This window comes from Schistocerca serialis, chromosome 1 (assembly GCF_023864345.2).
Source record: "Schistocerca serialis cubense isolate TAMUIC-IGC-003099 chromosome 1, iqSchSeri2.2, whole genome shotgun sequence".
NCBI classification, from domain to species: domain Eukaryota; kingdom Metazoa; phylum Arthropoda; class Insecta; order Orthoptera; family Acrididae; genus Schistocerca; species Schistocerca serialis.
The window spans coordinates 477,543,284-477,562,925 of NC_064638.1; positions in this window are offsets into that span (position 1 = coordinate 477,543,284).

A 19,642-nucleotide genomic window follows, 5' to 3' on the forward strand; every position below is an offset into this window, starting at 1 on the left:
TTATTGTGCCACGGTACTTCTTCCCCATGTTCGTCTGCCGGCCGGTGTGGCCGAGTGGTTCTAGGTGCTACAGTCTGGAGCCGAGCGACCGCTACGGTCGCAGGTTTGAATCCTGCCTCGGGCATGGATGTGTGTGATGTCCTTAGGTTAATTAGGTTTAATTAGTTCTAAGTTCTAGAGGACTGATGACCTCAGAAGTTAAGTCGCATAGTGCTCAGAGCCATTTGAACCATTTTGAACCATGTCCGTCTTTTCAGAGGTGCGTTCGGCCCTGTCTTCATTTTTATGGATGATAATGTGCGCCCGTATTGAGCAGCTTAGTTGGAGGAGCTATTGGAACGACGATACAACTGCGGATGGACTGGCCTTCCCGGTTCCCATCGAGCTAGTGTGGGCTGCGTTGGGGAAGGGTACTGCAAAACGTCCACGTGCACCGACGACCATCCAGCAGTGTCAGCAGCTCTGCTTGAGGAATGGAACACTCTTGTATGTGTTTCCTTGTGTAAAAATTACTAAGTTTATCCAAGGATCCATTGCCAGCGCAATGTCAATTAGTCGTTAATAACAACTACTGCAGACGCTTCTGTATAATTGTCCTTTTCGTTGACCACGTACCATTTAATATATGTGAAGATGTGGTTTCAAGCCTGTTGGTAACCGTATTTTCTTCTCATGCAGCTGGATAGAGAATCTAATACGTGGTAGGCTGTTGCGATTTCAGAGAATTGAAGGAAGAGATAGCGACGTTCTAGAGAATTTTTGCAACTCAGGAAAGACATGTACCAAATTGCTTCTTGTTTCCGGAGAGTCTCGCGGGTAGCCTATCCATTGTTAGGAAGTCCTTCTCCCGCTGTTCCATTGAACCCCGTTTTAGAGATGGGGGATGCACTCTTGAACTAATTCATAGAGTTGAATCTTTCAAAGCAGTGAACAATCAGTGATTCAGAAAAAAAGAACGGTAGCTCCAAACGTTTCCGACGGCAGAGAGAGAGAGAGAGAGAGAGAGAGAGACGGAGCATGTCAGCGGCGCCTCTGCTGGTCACAGCACAGTGCACGCCACACAACACAGCCAGCGCCGGCCTCTGCCCTGCTTCTACCTTGGCTGCCTGCATTGTGCAGTGCCCCATTGGATTTTGTGTTTCACATATGCCGTGCCGTCTCTGTGCGTCGTCTGGCGCAGCTTGACTTCGCATCGCACTCTGTCGGCGATCGTTTCAGTCGCACGTCCTGCCCTCTGGGCAGTTGATGCGAGCAACAGGACAGAGAGCCACCTAGCGGATAACATAGGAACTACTTGCAACAACCTGCTCGCAAGAGAACAGACGATTTGTCTCGGAGCGGGTGATTTCACCGCTCCCCCCACCCTCGGAACTCGCCCGCTCAACGCTCACTCCACCGTCTCGACTCTAGCCAGAGCGTTGAGCAAAGCGACTCAGGTGTCACTCTGGTCTCTGCGGTCTCGGCTCACGCAGTAATACAGCTCGCGGCTCGACCTGCTCGACTCAGCGGCTCTGCATCGGAGTTCGTCTCTACTGGATATTGTTCTTCGTAGTAATACCGCTACGTATATTACATTATTATGTTATGTATACATCATTTGTTTTTATTTTATTTTTATTTGTTTAAACTGATAAGATTAGGTTCCTGACGACTACTCTTACTATAGGATTTTTATTATGGACACTCGAATTTACGCTTTAATTACGAGCGAACCGATAAACGTATCGCAAAATGTGATACACCAATATTTTCCTTGTTTTATTCTGCGTAAGGCTATATGCAGCACTTTCGTTTTACAGTCAAATTTATAGTTTTTTTCTTATTCTGGTACGGATTTTGCGATTTTAGGCGTCTTCGGAAGGAAACGTTCACTTTAAAAATATATGGCTTGCGATGTATTTGTATGAGGTTAATGAAATTTTAATACATTGTAGCCAAATATATTGTTAATGTAAATCTGAAGTTACAACATTTTCCGATCACCCAAAAAACCACGATAGTGCATAATAAATCAATAATCAAAAACTTTGTCATATCGTGGAAATTTCAATAAACAATACAAAATTCTTACTCATTATCTGTGTTACTTCAAAATAGGATCAAATAAGATCAAAATACAGGTATAGTAGTGGAATAAACCAAGTTTAAAGGGCAATGTGCCTTCCATTTATTTTCTATTGTAAATGAGTGGTGAGTCATGAAAAAGAGCTAATTCATTTCAGGGAGTGAACAGTTCTGATCCGATCTCTGAAAAGAACAGTTTTGCCCATCTCTACCCCGTTTTCGTAAGGAAGTCGATAGTTCTGTCGCCTGTACCAGATAGTCTCGTGTCGTTGCAGTGTCGCGATGCTGTCTGCTGATGAAAAATGGCTCTGAGCACTATGGGACTTAACTTCTGAGGTCATCAGTCCTCTAGAACTTAGAACAACTTAAACCTAACTAACCTAAGGACATCACACACATCCATGCGCGAGGCAGGATTCGAACCTGCGACCATAGCAGTTGCGCGGTTCCACACTGTAGCTCCTAGAACCGCTCGGCAACTCCGGCCGGTGCTGATGAAAACTTCTTCGCATGAGATTAGTTTACTGTTTCGTCATATTGACTTTACATCCATCTACGTACTAGAAGATATCTTAACGCAAATGTATGACATATTTGCTGACGAGCCTGGAATTGTCCGGGTGTTCATTTTGTCAGTTTTATATTATAAACGAAAACAAAAAAATGAGATGTGTTTGTTGTGTAATATCCCGGGCAGGTATGTACGCCGGGCGTAGCTGCTTCGCGTGTCTGCAGCGGCGTTTTGTGAACGTCTCTGTGCCAACGCCTCTTCATAGCTCTATAGACGGCGACTGTTTTCGTCTACAGCCGTTTGTGTTTTGCAGTTGAAAGCTGCCAAAACCTGTGCCAGGTGTCAAGGATTTTCTTAAGTTGACTCGGCGTAGGAGTGCCTCAGTAGCAAAGAATAAATGTATTCAAACTTCATGCACGATGCGGCATTTTTACAGGCATCTCAATGTTTATGACGTCGTATGTCTTGAACTATGTGTGGTAGCACGGTATAATTTTGTAGGTGTATTTAGCAGCATTTGTGGATACCGTCTCAGAAATTTGTTGCGACTAGAGTCAGTAGCAAAAAAGCACTAAATTTAACGTCATCCATAATGCGGCAGTTTTAACGCGTTTTTTTATGACGTCATATATCCTGAGCTATACCCCAACAGCGATTATTGATTGACAGTAAAGGATATGTGTACCAAATTTTATTAAAATTGGTCCAGTAGTTTAGGAGGAAATGTTGAACTTAAGTACACACATACATACACACACACACACACACACACACACACACACACACACACACACACACATATAAACATCCATACATAATATGAATGAATTCTTTTCATGTTCATACTGTAGTTTTGTTTAAATAAATATGTTATATTTAAACAAATAATATTCTGTTTTAATGTCGTGAGGTTTGTAATGATTTCAGTGTATCTTCTCGCCTTCTCTAGAAGACATTTCTGTTCACTTTTTGTTTAATTTAGCGTATTCTACAACGTTTCTCAACGTCTATGTCCATTGTTGACTTGCATTATCTTAAATACAAAACTCATCCATTGGTTCTATAAATTCATTGTTAACTTAAACAATTTACATTTCGATCTGAGGATTACACATTACTTTTGTGTCATAATTGCACATCAGAGCGATTACGTTTGCTATAGTAACTTCTTCCATTCGATCTGATGTATATCTAGAAAAAAAAATTACAACGTCGTCTGAAAATGAAATGATTGATGTACACTGAAGAGCCAAAAAACTGGAATACATTCCTAATATCGTGTAGGGCCCCCGGGAGCACGCAGAAGTGCCGCAACACGACGTGGCATGGACTCGACTAATGTCTGAAGTAGTGCTGGAGGGAATTGACACCATGAATCCGGCAGAGCTGCCCATAAATCCTAAGATTACGAGGGGGTGGAGATCTCTTCTGAACAGTGCTTTGCAAGGCATCCCAAACATGCTCAATAACGCTATTGTCTGGGGAGTTTCGTGGCCAGTGGAAGGGTTTAAACTCAGAAGAGTTCCTGGAGCCTCTCTGTAGCAATTCTGGATATGTGGTGTATCGCACTGTCGTGCTGAAATTGCTCAAGTCTGTCGAAATCCACAATAGACATGAATGGATGTAGGTGATCAGACAGGTTGCTCAAGTACGTGTTACCTGTCAGTGTTGCATCTAGACGTATCAGGGGTCCCATATAACTCCAACTGCACACGCCCCACACCATTAAAGAACTTCCACCAGCCTGAACGGTCACCTGCTGACGTACAGGGTCTATGGATTCATGAGGTTGTCTCCATACCCGTATACGTCCATTCGTTCGATACAATTTGAAACGAGACTCGTTCGACCACTCAACATGTTTCCAGTCATCAACAGTCCAGTGTCGGTGTTGACAGGCCCAGGCGAGGCGTTAAGCTTTCTGTGGTGGAGTCATCAGGGGTGCACGAGTGGGCCTTCGGCTCCGACAGCCCATATCGATGACGTTACGTTGAATAAGTCGCACGCTGACACTTGTCGATGGCCTGGCATTGAAATCTGCAGAAATCTGCGGAAAGCTAGCTCTTCCGTCACGTTGAACGATTCTCTTCAGCCGTCGTTGGTCCCGTTCTTGCAGGATCGTTTTCCGGCCGTAGCGATATCGGAGAATTGATATTTTACCGTATTCTTGATATTCACGGTACATTCCTGAAATGGTCTTACGGGCAAATCCCCACTTCGTCGGTACCTCGGAGGAGCTGGGTCACAACATTCGTTATGCCGACTATAACACCACGATCAAACTCAGTTAAATCTTTATAACGTGTCACTGTAGCAGCAGTAATCGATCTAACAACTGAGCCAGAGACTTGTTGTCTTATAGAGGCGTTGCCGACCGCAGTGGCGTATATCTCTGAGTACACATGCCTAAACCAGTTTCTTTGGAGCCTCAGTGTATAATGCATCAGCACGTATTCCTTCATTTTCTCAGTTTAAGGATGTAATAACTTCCTTCACAACTGCTGACAATAAGCTTGCTGTCCTTACCTCAATCCTCGTTCATTTATGAATTTGTAACTATGCTCATGATGGCGTCGAACACACACACACACACACACACACACACACTCAATGGTGGACAACTATATAATGGCCACCTGTTTAAAAGCACACTGATCCACCTTTGTAATGCAGTACAGTAGCGATTCTGCATGGCATGGATTCGACAGCGCATCACACATTGACGTAGAGATGTGGCACCATATGTCTATGCACAGATGATTTAATTTCCGTAAATTACGGGTGTCTCAGATCACATCAAGTTCAGATCAGGTGAATTTGGTAGCTAGGATATCAACGTAAATTAAGTATAAACACTCTCAAATCACTGTAACACGACTCTGCCCTTTATGACAAGGACAGTTATGCTGCTGGAAGATGCCGTCACCATCCCGTTAAGATGTCGAGGATGATGGGTTGCAGATGGTCTGGAATAATGTTCATACAGCCCACAGCTGACATGTTATCTTTGATTACTACCAAAGGTCCAGCCGGACGTCCCCACGGGGCCACCGGCTAGCGTCCGTGGCGCGGTGCATGTTTCAGGCAGCCGTTCGCGTGGATGATTGCGTGTCCGGGCTCTACCATCGACCTGGTGTAACAAGAAACGTGATTCATTGGCCAGGTCACCCGTCTTCACTGATCCCCGGTTGGATTCGTCACAAGGTGAACACTGGAACAGCCGAGCGGTCTGGGGCGCTGCAGTCATGGACTGTGCGGCTTGTCCCGGCGGAGGTTCGAGTCCTCCCTCGGGCATGGGTGTGTGTGTTTGTCCTTAGGATAATTTAGGTTAAGTAGTGTGTAAGCTTAGGGACTGATGACCTTAGCAGTTAAGTCCCATAAGATTTTACCCACATTTGAACACTGGAACACGTGGTGGTCGTCTACTGCAGAGCCTAATGTTCAACAACGTGAGATGAATGAAGTGCACCGAAGCATTTGCGCCTGGTCCAGTACTGTGTTCTGTTTTCAGATTTGCCAGAGATCAATACAAAGAGGGGAAAGTCTCCAACCCCCATGTTTTGAGAAGAGCCATTTGAACCATTTTTTTTTTTTTTTTTTTTTTTTTTTTTTTTTTTTTTTTTTTGGATGTGAAGAGATTCACCCTGACTACTGATTCTCGACGTACCCTCATATAGCAAGAGGTGGGAGCACATAATGTACCCAAGAACATAATTTAATTAATCGTTTGGGTCGTCCATATGTTTTAGTGTGAGGACGCATAATAATGCAATGGGCGTATTGATCTCCAAATCTTTAAACACGGTACACTCACCGCTCAACTTTACTGTGACACTGTACTCATTCCCTATGTGTATCTTTTCAGAGGTGCATTCGGCACTGATTTCACTTTTGTAGATGATAGTGCGCGATCGCATCGAACAGAACAAGTTCGGGTTGGGTTGGGCTGTTTGGGGGAAGAGACCAAACAGTGAGGTCATCGGTCTCATCGGATTGGGGAAGGATGGGGAAGGAAGTCGGCCGTGCCTTTTCAAAAGAACCATCCCGGCATTTGCCTGGAGCGATTTGGGGAAATCACGGGAAACCTAAATCAGGATGGCCGGGCGCGGGATTGAACCGTCGTCCTGCCGAATGCGAGTCCAGTCTGCTAACCACTACGCCAACTCGCTCAGTCAACAGAACAAGTGACGGAGCTCTTGTAACAAGAGCTAATTCGGAGAATGGACTGGCCTGTCCGTTCCCGACTTAAATCCAATCGAGCACGTGTGAGATGCGTCGGGGAGAGGTTTACAGCTCGTCGACGTCATACGCCAACGGGCATCCAGTAATTGTCAGTCACACTGGTGGAAGAATAGAACGCCTTACCACAAGAACGCCTTACCAATCTTGTGGCGAGCTTGTGAGCAAGTTGCTGAGCATGCTTCGCTATCAGTGGTCTCTATTAAGTACGACGTCCCGCCTTTTGTAATATCAAGGGGAGCATCATAGCCGGCGCTGTGGCCGAGCGGTTCTAGGCGCTTCAGTCCTGAACCGCGCTGCTGCTACGGTCGCAGGTTAGAATCCTGCCTCGGGCATGGATGTGTGTGATGACCTTAGGTTAGTTAGGTTTAAGTAGTTCTAGTGGACTGATGACGTCAGATGTTAAGTCCCATAGTGCTTAGAGCCATTTTTTGGAGCATCATAAAGCGAGGTTATAACAGTGCAATTTTTGCTATGAATTAGTCATTTCTGTTCGTCTCGTTGCGTATTTATTTCAGTTACTTTCCGTGCTATAGAGTGGCAGTTATTTCTATGTGTGGTCCAAGTTTCTTCGAGCTACGTTTCTTGGCAGTAACACATCATCCAAAGATATTTTTGCGCACAGGCGCTTAATATTTAGTTTCACAGGATGAGGGAAGATTAAACATGTAAAAACACACAAAATAAAAACGAAAGAATTTACTGCACGTCGTAACACCAAATTCGAAATTTTTCACACAATTTCACTTTGGAGTACTAGATAGCCATTTCGCAATGCCATCGCAACACAATTTTCAAAAACAATGATGCATCAATGCGCAGAGTGTAATAAATAACATAAAAACGGGTGTAGCTATCCCTTCATTTTCTATAAGCAAAAAATAGCCATAGCTGAGTTGTGACAAGTATCGCAAACAAGCGAAATGCCCTTCCACTTACTTCATAAAATCTTTCAGCAACGACCATTCCAAATATCGAAAGCAAATTGTTGTTCTGCCTACGAGACACGGGTGCGGACGGGTTTGAACGGCATATATCTGTACTAACGATGTAATTACATCCAAAATTTGCAGGGCTCTTATGGGCGAACATTAAACTGCACCAGAGTCTTACTTGCGACGTAGACTTCTTTCTGTGCAACTGAATACTCAGTCCGTAGATATTTCCGACCAGTAGTTCCTTACCTCAAAATATTCATTTTAGGATCCTTTATCGTTTGTATAGTTTTGTCCCTATTTGCGATTCTCTGTACACTGAGGTGACAGAAGACATGGGATAGCGATATGCACACATACAGGTGGTGGCAGTATCGCGTACAAAAGGTATAAAACGCAGCACATTGGCGGAGCCGTCATTTGTACTTAGGTATCCACGTGACAAGTTTTACGACGTGATTATGGGCGAACGATGTTCGGAATTAACAGTCTTTGAACGCGGAATGATGATTGGAGCTAGACGTGTGAATCATCCCATTTAGGAAATCGTTAGAGAATTCAGCATTCCGAGATCCACAGTGTCAAGAGTGTGCCGAAAATACCATATTTCAGGCGTTACCTCTCACCACTGACAATGCAGTGGCCGACGGCCTTCACTTAACGACCGAGGGCAGTGGAGTTTGCCTAAAATTGTAAGTGAAATAACCGTAGAAGTCAATATGGGACGTGTCCGTTAGGTATGTTTGGCATTGCGTCATGTGTTGAGGGCGATTTGAAACTTATACTACTCTTCAAGAATAAGGTGTGCCGAGATCGCTAGCAATTCATTGTCTTACTATGACCTGTTTCAATAGATCTATGCTGTCATCATCGGACCTTTAACTTTATTAGATGTACATAATTGTTACAACACTGAAAGTACATAGCATTCTTTCTGTTAGGACAGTGCAGCGAAATTTGGGGTTAGCGGACTATGGCAGCAGACGACCGACACGCGTGCCTTGCTAATAGCACAACAAAGCCTGCCCCGCCTCTCCTGGGCTCGTGACCATGCCCATTTATGTGCCAACGTTAACACCACGACGTCAGCAACTACGATTGAAAAAGGCACATGATGATCGGGGCTGGACGTTGGCTCAATGGCAGAGCGTTGCACGGACTGATAAATCCCGATACCTTTCTCATAATGTCGATGGGCGGGGAAGAGCTCCTCGAAACCTGTACTTTGCGACGGAGACAAGCTAGTGGCGACTTCCTAGGCTCTGTGGAACATTCAAGTGGGCATCCATGCGTCCAATGACGACCGAGGAGTATAGTACATTGGTTGCAGACCACTACGCTCCCTCATGACGATCATGTTTCCGACTGCAGCGACATTTCTCAACAAGATAATGAGCTATGTCAGAAGTGCAGGAATGCGATGGAGTGGTTCGAGGAACACAGTGGGGATTTCCAGTTGATGTGCTGGTCACCCAGCTCTCCAGATCTGAATCCGATCGAACACATCTAGGATGTGATTGAACGTGGCCTGAGAGCTCATCGGAATTTACCAGAATATACGGGAATTACTGTAGGTGACTTGCGTGTGCAGATGTGGCGCCAACTATCTCCAGCGATCTACCGTGGCCTCATTACTTCCAGGCCACGACGTGTCGCCGCTGTTATCCGTGCCAGAGGTGCACATACCGGCTATTAGGTAGGTGGTGATAATGTCCTGGCTGATCAGTGTGTACGCGACGTAAGTCAGCGATATCGAGCGCTGGCGTGGAACGAGAAAACGAGGAAATGGGACGCGGCGATTACGGTAAGCGCCACCTACTTCGAGTTTCGTAGCGATAACCCGGAAAGATTGTTGCGAACTACTACAGCGCTGTCGAGGAGCCACGCGATATTGACTCCTTCCTCCCAGCGGGACATGGCGTTACGACGCCTTCTGGAACTCAGATTCGGTATAAGCTTCCAGCCGCGCAGGAAGCACGCTGTCGCATTCGCTTCTAGCGACCCTGATGTTGTCGTGTCTACATGAAGAAAGATGAGGACGGCCCGGTGAGGCGACTACTGGCGGCTAATAGGAGAGCGCTGGTGAACCGACGTGGAGGGTACCACACGGCAGTGAGCGAGTGACAGGGGGCTGTGCAAGATGAGTGGTTTGGTCCCTTTAATCTTTAAACCAACCAACCAAGATGAGCGGCGGTAGATTTGAAGCTAGAAGTAATGATGCTGGTTGCGAAGTCCTTAGGTTCCCTTATTCATCACAGTAGAACAAGATTCAGCATGCTGTTGGATGTTGCAGTTTTGGTACTACTGCTGATAGCCCGAGCACTATCTTGTCGCACCCTTCCGGCTATGTCAAAGTTATCACAATAGTTGACGCAGGACTCGGGTTTGGACTGGGGAATCGCGAGAAGCGACTATAAAACTACCCACCGAGCATGTAGATTACCACGACTTTTCTCAAATGGTTAAGGAAATTGTGGGAAGGCTTCTTAGGAAAGGCACGGTTTATAGAGACATATCTTCTATTTCGATTGGCTTCCATAATAAAACATGTTTAAAGTTCATCGAATTTTTTGTTAGTGACATATGTTATTTGATCAAGAGTACCTGGACGCCAATTATTGGACATTAATACGACGTACGTCCACCCTTCGCCTTTTGCTGTCTTGAACTCTGCTGGCAACACTCTTAATGAGGCACCTGAATGTCTGTGAAGGCGTGTGAGCCGGTGGGTTTCTGGCGCCAGGCGATATCGATTCTTACTTCCACCTTTGATCGTCGTCCCTGTGCCTTGTTCTCTTTGCGTCTTTGAGGTAGGCTATGTATGGTGGCGCGCGTGAGCAAGTCGAGGAGAGTGGGTCCGCGCATGAGCCGAGTCAGTCTGTGACGTAACGTGCTTTCGATGATGTCGTTGTGGGGAGTTGGCGACACGGCCGTATACCGTGAGGAGCATTTGAGTTGGAGCAACGAAGAAGCATGGGCCGCTGCCGGAAAGTATTAAAGTTGTATTGACACGGCTGGCCAGTGGCGACCAGGATTTGCTAATACCTCGAGAGCTATGTGGATGAATGGCGTGTGAATTTCACACGAAGAAGAAAAAATTAATCGCCAAGCTTTCGTGATGGGTTTCTCCTTCTATACATAGTGAATATTGTTGTGTGCTTAAGGATTGTTGACTGTTGCAGTTGCTCGTGCTAGTGGCCAGCAAAACATCCACTGCAGTGGTGGCGAGGCGAGCTATGTTCTGGAACGGCCATGAAATTATGTTACTAAAGTGGCTAGAAATAGCGTCTCGCATTTGTAAGTTTGGATTTGGTGCTTAGTGGCACGGTGAAGGTGGCTGGTTCACTTGAACGTCATTTCTTAATTTAGTTATAGATTTAGAATTTTCTGGTTTTACGAATTAGTGGTAGTTGTTTCTTAATAATTTCTTGTGTGTGTGGATTGTCACGTTAGATACTTACTATCTAGATACTTTGTTTGGATCAAAGGAAACTAAGCTCCTTATTTCTGTTCATGGGTTAACTTGTAATATATTTATATCAAAGTATTGCTTTTCTTGTATATACTACTGTGTGTCTGCCGCTCATGTTTTCCTGTTTTCAGAAACGTGTATAGTGGTCGACGTGAGCAAACCTCGCCCTGCGAGCTTGCAGTGTGACGGAAATCTCAGGATTTGAACTCAGGGCCGTCCGGAGCCCGTTAACGAGCGATTTCTCTATTCCATTCAACGAAAGACTTGTTTTAGGCAGAAGATTTTCTACTGGCCAATGTTGGATGTAAGTTCACCCTTTGGATCGTGTGTTTGTAAAATTGTAACAGATTAACGTTTAGCCGGCCGTGGTGGCCGAGCGGTTCTAGGCGCTTCAGTCTGGAACCGCACGACCGCTACGGTCGCAGGTTCGAATCCTGCCTCGGGCATGGATGTGTGTGATGTCCTTAGGTTAGTTAGGCTTAAGTAGTTCTAAGTTCTAGGGGACTGATGACCTCAGCTGTTAAGTCCCATAGTGCTCAGAGCCATTTGAGCCAGATTAACGTTTTCTCGCGTCCATCAAATATTCATCAATTTGACCTTTTGCCTTAAGCTTGAATAAGTGTAAAACTGAGTGATAATAAAAGAAGTCAGTAAATTTATGATCATAAACACACACAAAGGGCAAATTGTACCCTGGTTGTGCCTATCCCTAAGTTGCATATTTAAAGTAATTTAAGATTTGGTCATATTGCAGTATGGCTGTGGCAAGACTGAAATACTTCCTGTTTGCAAGTTAATTTAAGTTACTGCTTCCATTACATCGAAAAGTATCATGCCCGTATAGCATTTTTAAATGACTATATACACTCCCGGAAATGGAAAAAAGAACACATTGACACCGGTGTGTCAGACCCACCATACTTGCTCCGGACACTGCGAGAGGGCTGTACAAGCAATGATCACACGCACGGCACAGCGGACACATCAGGATCCGCGGTGTTGGCCGTCGAATGGCGCTAGCTGCGCAGCATTTGTGCACCGCCGCCGTCAGTGTCAGCCAGTTTGCCGTGGCATACGGAGCTCCATCGCAGTCTTTAACACTGGTAGCATGCCGCGACAGCGTGGACGTGAACCGTATGTGCAGTTGACGGACTTTGAGCGAGGGCGTATAGTGGGCATGCGGGAGGCCGGGTGGACGTACCGCCGAATTGCTCAACACGTGGGGCGTGAGGTCTCCACAGTACAACGATGTTGTCGCCAGTGGTCGGCGGAAGGTGCACGTGCCCGTCGACCTGGGACCGGACCGCAGCGACGCACGGATGCACGCCAAGACCGTAGGATCCTACGCAGTGCCGTAGGGGACCGCACCGCCACTTCCCAGCAAATTAGGGACACTGTTGCTCCTGGGGTATCGGCGAGGACCATTCGCAACTGTCTCCATGAAGCTGGGCTGCGGTCCCGCACACCGTTAGGCCGTCTTCCGCTCACGCCCCAACATCGTGCAGCCCGCCTCCAGTGGTGTCGCGACAGGCTTGAATGGAGGGACGAATGGAGACGTGTCGTCTTCAGCGATGAGAGTCGCTTCTGCCTTGGTGCCAATGATAGTCGTATGCGTGTTTGGCGCCGTGCAGGTGAGCGCCACAATCAGGACTGCATACGACCGAGGCACACAGGGCCAACACCCGGCATCATGGTGTGGGGAGCGATCTCCTACACTGGCCGTACACCACTGGTGATCGTCGAGGGGACACTGAATAGTGCACGGTACATCCAAACCGTCATCGAACCCATCGTTCTACCATTCCTAGACCGGCAAGGGAACTTGCTGTTCCAACAGGACAATGCACGTCTGCATGTATCCCGTGCCACCCAACGTGCTCTAGAAGGTGTAAGTCAACTACCCTGGCCAGCAAGATCTCCGGATCTGTCCCCCATTGAGCATGTTTGGGACTGGATGAAGCGTCGTCTCACGCGGTCTGCACGTCCAGCACGAACGCTGGTCCAACTGAGGCGCCAGGTGGAAATGGCATGGCAAGCCGTTCCACAGGACTACATCCAGCATCTGCATGGGAGAATAGCAGCCTGCATTGCTGCGAAAGGTGGATATACACTGTACTAGTGCCGACATTGCGCATGCTCTGTTGCCTGTGTCTATGTGCCTGTGGTTCTGTCAGTGTGATCATGTGATGTATCTGACCCCACGAATGTGTCAATAAAGTTTCCCCTTCCTGGGACAATGAATTCACGGTGTTCTTATTTCAATTTCCAGGAGTGTATTTGAAGCTGTTTCTGTGCTCTACAATTCTTTATACTCATTTTGTGCATTTTTAAATACTAATTGTGGATAGGGCCTTGATATGCAAATGATGTTAATTTATTATTACTGCTGATGAATTCATGTGTATGTGTAATCAATAAAGAAGTGCTGCAACTACAAACTGGTTGTGTTACTGATATACAAGGTTAGAGTGTGCAACCGCCACACCAGAGTCACAGCCGAACAGGTCGCTCAGAAGAGCCCAGTGACATAAAAAACGTGAACTAGACATTCTTCAATAACTGAAAGAAGAAAAGGTGTATGTTAGGCGATGAGATGTGGAGTAAAATCGACATTCTAGCGCCTCTCAGGTTATACCATTGGAGCGTAATGTTATTGTCCACAAACGGTTGCCTCACAGGTACTGCTTTATGGCAGGGAGCATTGTCGCCTGTTATTCATTTCTTCACAGCCACATCATCAGCTGTCGACCTGCGTGGCGTTAGACGGGTTGGAATGTCCCTCATGAATTTGTTACTTAGGTGACATCCAATGTCTAGTTCACGTTTTTTATGTCACTGGGCTCTTCTGAGCGACCTGTTCGGCTGTTACTGTTGCTCTCCTGACAGCACAATACTCACCGCCTCACCGGGTCCGCCATTCGTGACACTTAGCAGTCACAAGGGTGTCCGGATGCTTCTGATCAAATAGTGCACTTAGGAATGAAGAACAGACCGAGTTACTTATATGTTACGGAGATCAGGGTAACTGAACAACTAGAAGACGGCCCGTTGCTCAGAAGGAATGCAGTACGACAGAGTTGCTCCACGCTCTGCTGCAGGTATGAGATAACATTTCTGTTGCACTTTTCGTAATAGATGAATTGGTCGTGTTACTACTATTATTTAGCCACCAAAATCTCCAGCTCTACAACAGGTGGATTTTGTTTTGTGGGGTTGGCCTAGAACAGAAGGATACAGAACATTCCAGCAGCTGTAATGGTTATCACAGTTATAAATGTACTGTGGATTGCCGAAAAATCTGTGAGCTATTGAATTTTTTTGTAGTGCTGAAAAACTTATTATGAACTTCTTAAACTTTGGGGCGGAAAATACTAAACTTCCTGATACCGAAACCCAACAAACGTAAAATTTTACCAGTAACAATAATGAAAGCTATTCTCACGATACGACATTAATTCGTTGGATTCATCAACTCTCAACCAAACTATTATCTTTCGTGCTAAGTTAGACAACGAGCTACACTGCAGATCGGTCTGTTACTACGTCCTACATTCCAAAAACTACTGCATAAGCATAGAACACGTCAATGTTTTCAACTAGGTTCATTTGCGCAGGTAAGACATTACACAACACAACATTACGTCACACCAAGCTGACATTCGGCAGGCTTGCCGGTAGACTCGGCCGACCTCCTTTCGTCTCATTTGTCGTACTACTCACATGCTTTTTTTTCTGGAGCCATCAGTCTTCTGACTGTTTGATGTGGCCCACCTCGAAGTCCTCTCCTGTACCAACCTCTTCACCTCAGAGGAGCACTTGCATTCTATGTACATCTATATCTACATGGATACTCCGCAAATCATATAAATGGCTGGCAGAGAGTTCATCGAACCATCTTCACAATTCTCTATTATTCCAAACTCGTATAGCGCGCGGAAAGAATGAACACATATATCTTTCGGTACGAGCTCTGATTTCCCTTATTTTATCGCGGTGATCGTTCCTCCCTATGTAGGTCGGTGTCAACAAAATATTTTCGCATTGGAGGAGAAAGTTGGTGATTGGAATTTCGTGAGAAGATTCCGTCGCAACGAAAAACGCCTTTCTTTTAATGATTTCCAGTCCAAATCTTGTATCATTTCTGTGACATTCTCTCCCATATTTCGCGATAATACAAAACGTGCTGCCTTTCTTTGAACTTTTTCGATGTACCCCTCAGTCCTATCTGGTAAGGATCCCACAGCGCGCAGCAGTATTCTGTTCTCAATTATTTGCTGGATGTATTCCAATCTCTGTCTTCCGCTACAGTTTTTGCCCTCTACAGCTCCCTCTGGTACCTTTGAAGTTACTCCCTCATGTCATTACAGATGTCCTATCATCCACTCTCTTTTCCTTGTCAATGTTTTCTAAATATACCTCTCCTCTCGCGGTCTGAGAAGAACCTCCTTACTCCTTACCTTATGAATCCGCCTCATTCTCAACATTCGTCTATAGCACCATATCTGAAATGCTTTGATTCTCTTCTGTTCCGGTTTTCCCACAGTCCATGTTTCACTACCATATAATGTTGTGCTCCAAACTTACATTCTCAGAAATTTCTTCCTCAGATTAAGACCTATGTTTGATACCAGTAGACTTCTCTTGGACAGGAATGTCCTTTTCTCCAGTCCTAGTCTGCTTTTGATGTCCTCCTTGCTCCGTCTGTCGTTGATTATTTTGCTGCCTAGGTAATATAAGTCCTTATCTTCATCTACTTCGTGAGCTTCAATCCTGATATTAAGTTTGTCGCTGTTCTCATTTCTGCTACTTCTCATTACCTTCCTCTTTCTTCTATTTACTATCCATCCATACACTGTACTTATTAGATTGTTCATTTCGTTTAGCAGATCATTTAACTCTTCTTCACTTTCACTCAGGATAGCAATCTCATCAGCGAATCGTATCATTAATACCCTTTCATCATGAATTTTAATTCCACTCCTGAACCTTTCTTTTATTCCCATCATTGCTTCTTCGATGTAGAGATTGCACCGTAGGAGTGAACAATACATCCCTGTCTTACATCGTTTCTAATCCGAGCACTTCGTTCTTGGTCGTCCACTCTTATTATTCCCTCTAGGTTCTTGTACATACTGTATATTACCCGCCTCTACCTATAGCTTACCCCAATTTTTCTCAGAATTACGAACATTTTGCACCATTTTACACCGTCGAACGCTTTTTCCAGATCGACAAACCCTTTAAAGGGTCTTGATTTTTCTTTAGTCTTGCTTCCATTATCAACCGCACCGTCAGAATTGCCTCTTTGGTGCCTATAGCTTTCCTAAAGCCAAACAGATCGTCATCTAACACATAGTCAATTTTCTTTTCCATCCTTCTGTATATTATTCTTGTCAGCAACTTGGATGCACGAGCTGTTAAGCTGATTGCACGATATTTCTCGGACTTGTCAGCACTTGCAGACTTCGAAATGGTCTGGATGATTTTTTTTCCAAAAGTCTGATGGTATGTGGCCAGACTCATACATTCTACCCACCAACGTGAATAGTCGTTTTGTTGCCACTCACCCCAATGATTTTAAAAATTCTGTTGGAATGTTATCTATCTCTTCTGCCTTACCTGATCTTAAGTCCTCCAAAGTTCTCTTAAATTCTGGTTCTAGTACTCGATCCCCTATCTCTTCTACATAGACTCTTGTTTGTTCTTCTATCACATCAGAGAAGTCTTCCCCCTCATAGAGGTTGTCAATGTACTCTTTCCACATATCCACTCTCTCCTCTGCTTTAAACAGTGCAATTCCCGTTGCACGCTTTCCTTTTAATTTCACTGAAGGCATCGTTTGACTTTCCTATATGCTGAGTCAGTCCTTCTGACAATCGTTTCTTATTCGATTTCTTCACATTTTTCATGCAGCCATATCGTCTTAACTTCCTTGCGCTCCCTACTTATTTCATTCCTCAGCGACTTGTATTTCAATATTCCTTAATTTCTCTGAACGTTTTTGTACTTCCCTCTATCATTTGATCAACTGAATTATTTCTTCTGTTACCCATGGTTTCTCCGCAGTTACCTTCCTTGTATCCATATTTTTCTTTCCAATTTCTATGATTGCCATTTTTAGAGACGTCCATTCCACTTCAACCGTACTGCCTACTGAGCTATTCCTTATTGCTGTATATATAGCCTTAGAGAACTTCAAGCGTATCTCGTCATTCCTAAGTACTTCCGTATCCCACTTCTTTGCGTATTGATTCTTCCTGACTAATCTCATAAGCTTCATCCTAGTTTTCATCACCACTACATTGCGATCTGAGTCTATATCTCGTCCGGGATAGCCTTACAATCCAATATCCGCTTTCGGAAACTCTGTCTGACAATGATGTAGGCCTAATCTAGCTGAAATCTTCCGGTATCTCCCGGCCTTTTCCGAGTATACCTCCCCCTCTTGTGAGCCTTCAACAGAGTACTCACTATTATCAGCTGAAATTTATTACAGTTCTCAATTAGTCTTTATCCTCTCTCATTCCTTGCCCAAGACCATATTCTACTGTAATCTTTTCTTCTGTTCCTTCCCCTCCAACTGCATTCCAGTTCCCCGTGACTATCAGAATTTCATCTCGCTTTACGTACTGTATTATTCTTTCAATATCCTCATGTACTATCTGTCTATCTCTTCATCTTTACCTTGCGACGTCGGCTTGTGTACCTGAAATATCGTTGTCGGTGTTGGTTTGCTGTCGATTACGATAAGAACAACCCTATTACTGCACTTTTCACATTAACAGAATCGTGTTCTACCTTCTTATTCACAAGGAATTCTACTCCTGTTATACCACTTTTTGCTGCTGCTGATATTACACTATACTCATCTGACCAGAAATCCTACTCTTCTTTCCATTTTACATCACTGATCCATATTATATTTAGACTAGGTCTTTGTAATTTCCCTTTCCAGATTTTCCAGGTTCCCTACCACGTTAAAGCTTCTGACATTCCACGTCCCTAGTCGTAGAGCGTTATCCTTTCGTTGGTAATTCAATCTTTTTCTGATGGTCATCTCCCCTTTGGCAGTCCCCTCCCGGAGATCCGAATGGGGGACTATTCCGGGATCTTTTACCGATGGAGAGATAATCGTGTCACTTTTCCAGTTACAGGCCACATCTCCTGTGGATACACGTTATGTATCTTTAATGCAGTGATTTCCATTGCCATCTGCATCCTCATGCCGTTGATCATTGCTGATTCTTCCACCTCTAGGGGCAGTTTCCCACTCCAAGGACAAGAGATTGCCGTGAACCTCTGTCCGCTCCTACGCGCTCTTTGACAAGGCCGTTGGCAGAGTGAGCATGACTTCTTCTACTGGAAGTCTTCGGCCTCTAGTGCTGGTTATTAATTAAATTTTAAACGGAGGCGGGTTTCGAACCCGGGAACGAGGACGGATTCATTACCAATCAAAGATGATACACGATTTTTTTGTCAAGAAAAATAACCTCGTGCACCCTAAGCAGGAATCATACCCCTTTTTCCGTTTTTTAAATTTTTTCTGCCTCTGGACCGGAAGGGGAAACTACAAATAAAGGTCTTCTTATTACCGCCACTTGTGTCTTAACAAGAAAAGAAACTGCACCTCTTCAGGCGTTGGCACCTATCTACGCCTATCCGAAAACAACTAACCTACTACTGAAAGGATATAGGAAAGAAAGAAAGGAGGGGGGGAAGAACATATAGAATAGCGATGAAAATGAAAGTGGTCGTGTAGGGGCTTTTTTTCATTAGTTTATTTTACTTCATTTTTTTGTTTTATTATTGTTTATTTATTTTCTTTTGCACTTTTTCGTTGGTGTGTTATTTTTTGTTTTTATTATATCTATCAGAATTCTAGAAGTCGCTAGCGCCTTCGGATTGGTGGAACATCCAAATACGTTTTCTCGAAATTTTAATGAAGATTCCGTTGGTAGTGCGTTCAGAGCATCACGTCGGCAAAATAAGCATCAGCATCTCATGAATTTGACGTTCCAGCTGGAAGGTAGGTCATGAAAGGCGCTCCCTAGGAAACTGGAAAAGAACTGCTTATATCTGGGCTTGAGAACAAGTACAAGGTGTCGATCGTTAAGATACGTTCAATAACCCAATTCTGATTTCTCGTCGGGGCCAAAAAGGCAGCGGACTGTATGGTCGCATATTCAATTTACAGCTTAGTTTTCGTTTCAGGGTAATGAACCACATTTGGGAACAAAAGCGTCTGGAAAGTGATCTGAGCAGGTGTCTGTCGGGCAAGAAAAGCCGAGATACGCTGCGCGAGCCTCCACATGTCAGACGACGGACCACATGAGAATCGATGAGCGTCTGTGTCATCTGCACCACGGTGAACACAGAGGGGCGTGTCAGCGAGGTGGAGGCGGTGCAAACAAAACAGGTTGA